This window comes from Danio rerio, chromosome 5 (genome assembly GCF_049306965.1).
Source record: "Danio rerio strain Tuebingen ecotype United States chromosome 5, GRCz12tu, whole genome shotgun sequence".
Classification (NCBI taxonomy): Eukaryota; Metazoa; Chordata; class Actinopteri; order Cypriniformes; family Danionidae; genus Danio; species Danio rerio.
Window position 1 is genome coordinate 7,297,869 of NC_133180.1, and position 9,036 is coordinate 7,306,904.

Genomic DNA, 9,036 nt, shown 5'->3' on the forward strand with positions numbered 1-9,036 from the left:
TACGCACAGACATCAATTAGTCTATAAATAATTAATTTTGTTTGTTAAGCGCAAATATTCATTTCAAAACTATTTCTAAATTCAGTTCTAATTTCCAGCAAACAAATAAATGAATAATAATAACAAAATGTGCTCAAAAACCTGAGTTATATCCTAAAACACATGCTGTGCCCCATATGGTCTAAAACCTGACAGGTGGGCAAATCTAAGCTTGTTTTTAATAAAACAAATATAAATATGGATATAATAAATAATACTGCTAATAATAATAACATTATACAAAAGTAAATTGTTCTGAATAACCTGAAAAAGCCTCCCGAGATGAAGAAGACATAAAAGCAGTGATTTTTCATATTTATGTAGGCTAGAAAATAATATGTTTTGTAATATTTTAATCCTTTATATTTATATCCTATATATATTCTTATTATATCCTATATATATCCTTAATTTTTTTTTTTTTCATATGTAAAGATATTTGTCTATTGCTCTCTCTTGCGTATTAAGCAGTGCGTAAGCGAGGCGCAACTCTGCGCTGGAGTTTAGACCGGGTTAGTTTTGGTCTAATGAAAAATCTATTTTAGTTTCTCAAAATAGCAACGCGCCAGCAGTGCGCCTCAGAACGCCTCCCTTTTTAGACCAGAACGCCTATGGGTGCACAAATGAGCGCTAATGCATTTGCTATTTAAACAGCATAGCGCAACGCCTCAAAACCACTTTTGCGCCAAGCTGAAACTACCAAAAGACTACTGCGCCACGCCTTGCGCCACACTGCGCCGGGTGTATGATAGGGCCCACACCCACACATCTGAACCATGCCCAGAACTACAAGTTCCTAGTTCGTTCAGCAATATAATTAAAAGCAATCTCCATTGTACAGTGCGAGAGCGCTTCTCTTCTGTTAAACTGAACAGTTGCATCATTGATGACGTAAGCATACTCCGGTTCGGAAGGCAGAAAAATGCAACTTGAGCGTGTGCCGATTCAAGACAATCTTGCCTAGTGTGAGTATGAGTACACCCTAACACTAGCTGTGTTTCCACCCTAACGTGGGGTGGGGAGGGTATTTTTTATTGATTTTACATATGAAAAGTCATCCAACATCCTTCAAATATCATTTACAGTAGAACAAAAAATAAATTCACTTTCCAACACCATCACTATATACCAGGGCTATTCAATATGTCAACACAATCTCACAGCAATTTGTAACTTTTTGATTTAGTGGCTAATTCGTATGAATTCGTACGATCTAATTCGTACAATTTAGTACGAGTTGCTTATCCCCCAATGACGGTTGGGTTTAGGGGTGGGGTTAGGTGCCACGCCTCCTTTTTAAAATCGTACATTTTTGTACGACTGAACTTGTACGAATTCGTTTGAATTAGCCACTAAACTGACAAAGCGTAAAATATTTACGTTTTCTCCTGAGATCAGGCTGGATATGTCTGTTTTGTACAATGCACTGATATCGTTAATAGGGATGCAATGATTAGCCGATTACAAAAATATTATCAGACATACTGTGAAAATTTCCTTGCTATGTTCAACATCATTTAGGAAATATTTAAAAATGAGGAAGAAAATTTGAAGGGGGCTAATAATTCTGACTTTAACAGTATGTATATATATATATATATATATATATATATATATATATATATATATATATATATATACAGTTGAAGTCAGAATTATTAGCCCCCATAAATTATTAGACGGCTTGTTTATTTTTTCCCCAATTTCTGTTTAACGGAGAGATTTTTTTCAACACATCTCTAAACATAATAATTTTAATAACTCATCTCTAATAACTGATTTGTTTTATCTTTACCATGATGACTGTGAATACTATTTGACTAGATATTTTTCAAGACACTTCTATACAGCTTAAAGTGACATTTAAAGGGTTAACTAGGTTAATTAGGTTAACTAGGCAGGTTAGGGGAATTAGGCAAGTTATTGTATAACAGTGGTTTGTTCTGTAGATAATCGAGAAAAAATATAGCTTAAAGGGGCTAATAATTTTGTCCCTAAAATGGTTCATAAAAAATTAAAAACTGCTTTTATTCTAGCCGAAATAAAACAAGCAAGACTTTCTCCAGAAGAAAAAATATTATCAGACATACTGTGAAAATGTCCTTGCTCTGTTAAACATCATTTGGAAAAAATTTAAAATGAAGAAAAAAAAGACTTCAACTGTATATATATATATATATATATATATATATATATATATATAAAACTCCTCTCTTTCAGTCATCTTTCAAGCAAGCTTCTCTTGTCAACCCAATGATTGTTTGGCGACGTCACCAGTGTTGCCAACTATTTCCATTAAAAAGTAGCTAAAGCCTGCTCGTACAGAGCTAAATGTTGCCAGATGACGTCACGCACTAATTTGGATATCAGTGACGCCATTACGTAGTATCTGACAAGCGTAAGCCCGTCAGGTTTCTACTCTCTGAGGCGCCGTGTTATTTATTTATTTATTTATTTATTTATTTATTTATAGTTTTTTTAACAGGAAAAGATTAAAAGATAATCGGGCCTGACTCAGCATGAATGCTGTTTTTCAGCAGTTTCCTGCATTGCAGAACATAAAAACAGACAGACATCTCATCCATCAACACAGTACTAACAATCACCAAACGTATAAAATATTGTTTCATTATTGTGTATCATATTACATTAAAACATTACATCCAGATGCAGAATAAATAGGATCTTGTTAACATATTACTTTGCGTGATGACGTCATTGTATAATCGCAAATCAAAACTACATCTTTATGTAGTATACAAAATAATGAATGTTTTCTCAAATTGACTGGCCATCTCAGCAACATTATTTGAAATATGTCCATTTAGATTTGTATGAAAAACAGGGTTAACTATTTGTAAAAGTAATACAAACACCTTTTGATTTGAATTTTAAATTTTTTTTAAATATAACACTGATAATGAACACGTACATTCTCTTAAACAATCACAGCTTGTGTATTTACTCTTTTAAACTTGTGAAATTGACACATTTGTAAAAGTGACAACAATTATAGCACTACTGGAATTAATTGCTAAATAAATTACCAACAATTATACATGTTAACAAATATCAGTAAATGAACAGTTATGAAACACAATCTGAGCTAGCGATTTACTCTGAAGCCTGCAAACACTGCTCTTTTGAGTCACTTTTTTTAAATTGCCAAAAGTAGCCAAATTAATGTTAAAAATAGCTAAAATTGTTGCTAGGTGCTGTTTGAAAAAAAAGTTGCTAGGGTAGTATGAAAAGTTGCTAAAAAAAAACAAAAAATTTGCTAAGTTGGCAACACTGGACGTTACCGACCAGAGCGTTGACCACCGTAAAACACCCAGTGTTGCCAGATGTACGATAATTATCGTATTTGTATGATAATTTCGACCTCTGTACGATGTACGATCAATAATGAGAAAAATCCTATAATGTACGATAATTTCAGAATTTTATGGCAATTGAAAAGTAACTTCATTGTAGTCTTCGGGCTTCTTTACTTACTGATCTAGTTGCATCTTTTCTTTACTGTCTGTGAGGAGTAGGTGGAGTTAGGCACGTTTTCAATCTCATCTTACGTTGCCTCTTCTCAGCCAATCAACGTGGAGAATGGCTCTCTCTCACGAGTTAACGCTCTTGCTGCGCGTGCCTGTGGTTAGGTCAGTAGTTTTCAGTTTGAGGTCGATCTTTTAAGCAATAATGTTAAAACAATTTGTGCTGTAAAGGATGGTAAGAAGGACGGGAGTTTTCCCTTGATGTTCTCATTTTTCCCCATTCAAATGCGTCTTGTGAACGTGTTTTTTTTCCAAAGTTAGTCTCATCAAAACAACGCATGCACACCTCAGAGTGTGCACTGCTTTCAAGCCAACCAGCACTATTTTGCAGTCCATTACGGCATCCAATTTGTACGGGAAAAAAAATCCCTCAACATCTGGCAACATGCAACATTCAATGACAGCAACTCAGAGGTGGAGTTTAAACCTTCTCACTAAGGTACCTAGTTTTTTTTTACGTATTGTGGTCATTTGCACGTTGTGTCAAAACGCTATGTGTCTAGATAATAGCTGTATACTATCAGTTTGACTCGTGTACGATAATTTTCCTCCAAATACGGTAATTTTGAGGTTCTGGTACGATACTTTGACATTTCCAATCTGGCAACACTGTTGCCACCAAATGGATTTTCTTTCATCGGCTAGACACCGGCCTCACAGCTCTGTGAATGCCGGTGCTGTCACTTATTAATCCGCGATTGATAAATGTAGCTTGTGTGGACGCTACTGCGCTACTTGCTTAAAATAATAGCTTTACCACAGAAAAGTTATTTGATTTAGAAAGTAGCGATGCTACTGCTAAGCTACTGAGAAATGTAGTTAAGCTAGTAGCATCACTTGTAGCGACACTACTGCCAACACCGTCAGAATTATTAACCCCTGTATATTTTTCCACAATTTTTAAAACAGAATATATATATATATATATATATATATATATATATATATATATATAAATGTATATGTACACACACACATATATACATATATATATATATATATATATATATATATATATATATATATATATATATATATATATATATATATATATATATATATATATACACTGTATGTGTGTATGTATATATATATATAATGAAAAGTAACTAGTAACTATTAACTCAAGTAATTCTTTCATCAGATATTTTATACTCTTACTCGAGTAACTTTTAAGATTGTTACTTTTACTTGAGTAAATATTTCCGCAAGTACTTGTACTTTTACTTGAGTATAGATTTTGGATACTCTACTCACCTCTGTCCATTTGCGATAGCAGCCTCCCAATGGATCTTGGATATGATGAAATGACCAAGCATCCAGCCTCAAATACACAACTATCTCATTGAAACTCCAAATGATTTTACAAGAGAGAAGTTAAAGGCCCACAAGTCTTTGGATGCCAACAATGTTGTTCTGTGTGGTCATGTGCAAGAAATAATGCTCCATGATTACCAGATTCAAAACTTTGTTGTGCTAAAAACCGAGGTTCTGCCTAGCCAAAGACAAGGAAAGAAGACGCAGTTATACAAGGCCTGGGTTATGATCAACAAGCAAAACAACTGCATTCTGACATTGAACTGCACCTGTACGGCAGGGTATGTGAACCTACATTCTTACATTTCATTCTAAGCATTCAGTGTCTGCAGTTTATAAACCATATTTAACTGTTTTTGCTGAAATCATTGCTTCAATCAAAAACTTGAACTTACCTGATATAACATGAGAGCGGCAGAGTCCAGCATTTTTAATTAGGTCCTCCCTCCATTCAGCTCTTATGATGGCTGTTAGCCAAAGACGTCTGCGATTGGCATTAAAAGCAGTGTGGTGTACGGTAAAACTTAAGTTTTCTATTTTTGGACATTGAATTTTGGCATACTACCACACAACCCGACATGTGCTATTACAACCGGTCTTTTTTTGCACGGGTTGAACCCGTGTGATGTCATGTGTGATGTAGGTTGGTAATTTCCCGATAGTTTTTAAAAAATGTATCTATTATTTATTTACAAGTTGAAATTATGATTAGCATTTTACACGTGCAGTAAGTTTTAAATAAGTACTGCTTTTTCCCTTCTGTAAAAAAAAAATAATAAATAAATGAAAATAATAATATAAATAAATAAACACACATACAAATACATTAGGCATGGGACGATGTTACGATAACCAGCGATCATTCTCCGGAGATCGCTGGTTTCCACTATACTTGAACTACACTTCCGCATATCCCAGGACTACATTTTCATACATGCACTTCTTCCAAACACGCACGCCTGGTCATTCACCTATCCTGATTGCAATCACCAGCTGAACCTTGTCACAGACTGATATCACACCATACCTAAGCCACACATTCACCCTGCCAGTTTGCGGAGTCTTGTTTGCTGTACCAGTGACATTACAACGTGTTTCTCCCCGTTTTGTTTCTCCGTGTGTAAACCCTAGCCTGGTATTCTTTGTTATCCTGTTTAGCCGCCTGCCTTATGACCTATTGCTTGTATATTGACTACGATTCTGGATTTGCCTGCACATACCTGTTTGTACCTGATTTGACTACTGCTTGCCTGACGCTGAATAAACCTGCATATTGGATCTTACCTCAAGTTGTATCTGTCACTCCTTCCCCGGTTGTAACAGACGATAACAGTGTTCAAGGTACACCGCAGTTTGGAAAAGTCAAGGTTTTAAAACCGACAAAATCTTCTGCTATACCGTTTTTTTTTGGTGCGTGTATATATATATATATATATATATATATATATATATATTGTGATGGGCTGAAGAATCACACGACCAAAGAATTTTAATAATATATATATATATATATATATATATATATAGCTTAAAAACATTAAACTCAACTCAACTCGCTTTATTTCTATAGCACTTTCACAAACCACAATGATTACAAAAGTGCTGTACATAAAACACAAAAATGCAAAAATACATAAAACAAAAATACATAAACTCACATCACATGATTAAAAGCTAAAGAAAATAAGTGTGTTTTCAGAGACCTCTGAAAAGACTCAAAAGTTTGAGCTGTTCTTAGAGAAAGTGGAAGATCGTTCCAGAGTCTTGGAGCTGCTATCGAGAAGGCTCTATCACATTTAAAAAAACATTAAAAACTGCTTTTATTCTAGCCGAAATAAAGCAAATACGACTTACTCCAATATATATATATATATATATATATATATATATATATATATATATATATATATATATATATATGGTGCAGTAGCACTGTCGCCTCACAGCAAGATACTGTGAAAATGTCCTTGCTCTGTTCATTTGGGAAATATTTCAAAAAGAAACAAAATCACAGGAAGGCGAATAACTGTGACTTCAGTTGTAATATTTAACGTTTTCTCCTTCAAAATATCAATGTTTAACTGATGTTAATGTGTCGTAGTTTGTGGATCCGGTGTTGTAAGCTCATAGGTATGCCACGGGTTGTACCGGCAGTGGAAGCTTGCCATCTTTTTTTTCCCCCCTCATCATTTCACAGTGCCAAACCATGCCAAGCCCAAGCCTGCCCACATCAGACTGCAGTTATTTCATTAGTTGTCATTTTTGCAGGCTGCCAGGCTTTTGTTCTGCGTTCACATGATTCAGCTGAACTCCTGCCAAGAGCCACGACTTACAAAGAGACGGAAAGACATAAAGAGGATGAAAGGAAAGAAAAAACACACACAAATGCAGACAACTCGCTTATTCAAATACAACCTGAGAGGACAAACGATCGAGTACAGAAATAAGAGGGCAACAATACAGAGCAACTCATTTTACTTTCATGCCCTAGTAGCAAAGAATTCTGGCCCAGATTTGGCAAAAAGCTGGCACAGCAGGCATTCAGCACTGGCATACAGCATGTGGGCCAAACATGGCCCACGGTTTGGCAGAGGTGGCTGCGTTTTTAAGGCGGCACACAAGATTTGGGCCAGATTTAAAACGTAGTATTTGGCCCAGATTTTAAAATTTGATGAGTGGGCCATGTGAGTTTGGCCAGTCTTGACCCACATTTAAAATACACTAAAATCATTTTTGAGTAAAGAAAAAAAATTCTACCAATCAGGTCACTTTGAGAAAAAGCGTGCCTATAGTGTGCCTAAAGCGCATCACTCCATGGGTTTATCCATTTTATTGCAATCGTGACACACCAACCTATCTGGCCCAGTTCAGGCCCAGTTATGAGTTATTAACTTGGCTGAGACTTGGCCCAGATATGGTCTGTGTTTGGCCCTTGTCTGGAAGCCAGATTTGGTCCAGTCATGTACCGTAATTCACTGCGGCATGTGGGCCAAGCAAAACCTGATTGTGTGGGCCAGAGCTGGGCCAGAGAAATTTTGCTATGTGGGTGATTATGGAGCTAGTTTTGTTTCTTTATTATTCAATCAAAAACATTTAGTTTTAAAGAAAAATTAAGTATGTAGTAATTAAAAAATGTAAGATTTCAAATAAAAAACACATTTAATTAAAAAAAACTTATGTCAATGATAATAAAATATTTTGGATTGCAGAAAATAAAAAATTGTCCTCTTATGCAGATCCCACAATTTTCATTGCACACTCATTAATTTTAATAGAATAAGGTGTTGCAGAAGATCCCGCCCACTGAGCTGCAGTTTTCAACTCAAAAGCAAAGATTTTAGATCCGCAAAAATGAAAACAAAATGAATGAGCACACTGAATTAATCTGGTGGTAACTGCATAAAATGACAAAAGTTTATTTTTTGCAGTGTGAATTGTTTTTAAAAAAAAATGTTTTTTAATTATTTGAAATATTTTATTTTTTAATTGCATTGTACCTAATTTTGGTCAAAAACTTCATGTGTTTGTTTGAATAATAAAGACACAAAAGTAACCCGGCATTCATGGGTTCAAAACTTTTCAACTCACAAGCAAAACATTTCAACCTGCAAGCAAAGATTCTAGATGTGCAATAAAAGACAGCAGAAAAGAGAGCAAAATGAATGAGTGTGCAATAATCCATTTTATTATCATTGACATAAGTTTTTTAATTTTTAATTTATTTGAAATCTTTAATTTTTTAATTTTACATTTTTCTTTAAAACTAAATAATTTTGATTGAATAATAAAGAAACAAATCTAGCTCCATACATGATCAGATGTTTTTTTTTACAGTCAAATAAGATATTTACCCTTTAGAAAGGACACAGGTAGGGTGTTTTTCATTCATTCATTTTCTTTTCGGCTTTGTCCCTTTATTAATCTGGGGTCACCACAGCGGAATGAACCGCCAACTTATCCAGCATATGTTTTATGCAGCTGATGCCCTTCTAGCTGCAGCCCATCACTGGGAAACATCCATACACACTCATTCACACTCATACACTACGGACAATTTAGCTTGTTCAATTCACCTATGTTTTTCGGACTGTGGGGGAAACCGGAGCACCCACGCGAATGCAGGGAGAACATGCAA